This window comes from Trachymyrmex cornetzi, unplaced genomic scaffold (genome assembly GCF_001594075.2).
Source record: "Trachymyrmex cornetzi isolate Tcor2-1 unplaced genomic scaffold, Tcor1.1 scaffold816, whole genome shotgun sequence".
In the NCBI taxonomy this organism is placed as follows: Eukaryota; Metazoa; Arthropoda; class Insecta; order Hymenoptera; family Formicidae; genus Trachymyrmex; species Trachymyrmex cornetzi.
The window spans coordinates 107619-108847 of NW_017300154.1; positions in this window are offsets into that span (position 1 = coordinate 107619).

Below are 1229 nucleotides of genomic sequence, written 5' to 3' on the forward strand. Positions count from 1 at the left end.
TAACTTCACAGAAGGTTAATTTTCCTCTTTTGGCGATGTATTTGTACCCTTAATCGGTTAATAACTGCGTTTTTCTTTTCACATGTTCTTTTTAATATATTCATAGATTTGAGTATTGTTGTTGGTGACATAGTTCTCACTTTTTCTATATTTATGTCACTTGCATAACACATACGTTTTGTTGAAACAGTTTCATTATTTGTCTCTTCACGTTGTCCCTTTGTACAAGTGGCATATTTGGTGGTGTATTTTCATCAGTCATACTAAAAACATAACAATTTTAATATAAAACACATAATGAAATAATATATTACAAAATTCAAACACGTACACATTTACACACATACAAAATATTTGTACCAGTACCTTGCTGTCAGTGTATTGAGAAATATTGTCGGTACAGAGTTTATTTTCAATCGACCATATGATAACCCAAGTAACACATGAAGCTTTAAACGTCTGCGATAACGTTGTCTCAGCTTAAATCGCAGCATTTTTGTCCATGGCAGTCACTGCTATAACGTCATTATGACATTGTGACAAAGTTGTAGCAGCAAAAATGGGACAACATTTTTAGGCTTTGAAGACGATGTCGCAGCCATTTGGCTGCGCAATTATTTTGCTGCGGAAAGGTTGTCATAACCACCATAAAGCTTCAAAATGTCTTCAATAATGTTGTCGCAACTTACACCGCAGCATTATTTTTGTCTATGGTAGTCACTGCCACAACGTCATTATGACATTGTTACAAAGTTGGTGCAGCAAAAATGGGACATTTTTGGGCTGTGGAAACGATGTCGCAGCCATTCAACTGCATAACCATTTTGCTGTAAAGAGGCTGTCATAGCCATATATATTATAGTGATAATCTGAATAAAATAAACTAATAAGAGTAATAAGTAGAATTTTCTTCATATGTAAATTAATATTCAATGAAACTTTTAATTTTAAAATTACAAAAAAATATTTAAAATACAATAAAAAAATTTTTTTAGCTGGAATTGAACTTGAAATATCCCGGAACCTTTGTCTCACTAGAATTAGATCAAATTTAAGGATTAATTAATCAGTACAACTTATTACAATTTATAACTTACACATATAATACTAACGCGGACGCAAATTCATAAATACGCTAATTACAGAACTACACACAGATCCTTAAATAATAATTTTAGAGCCGCTTAAATGAACGCATGGGTCCGCATGACCATCGCTGATACATGCTT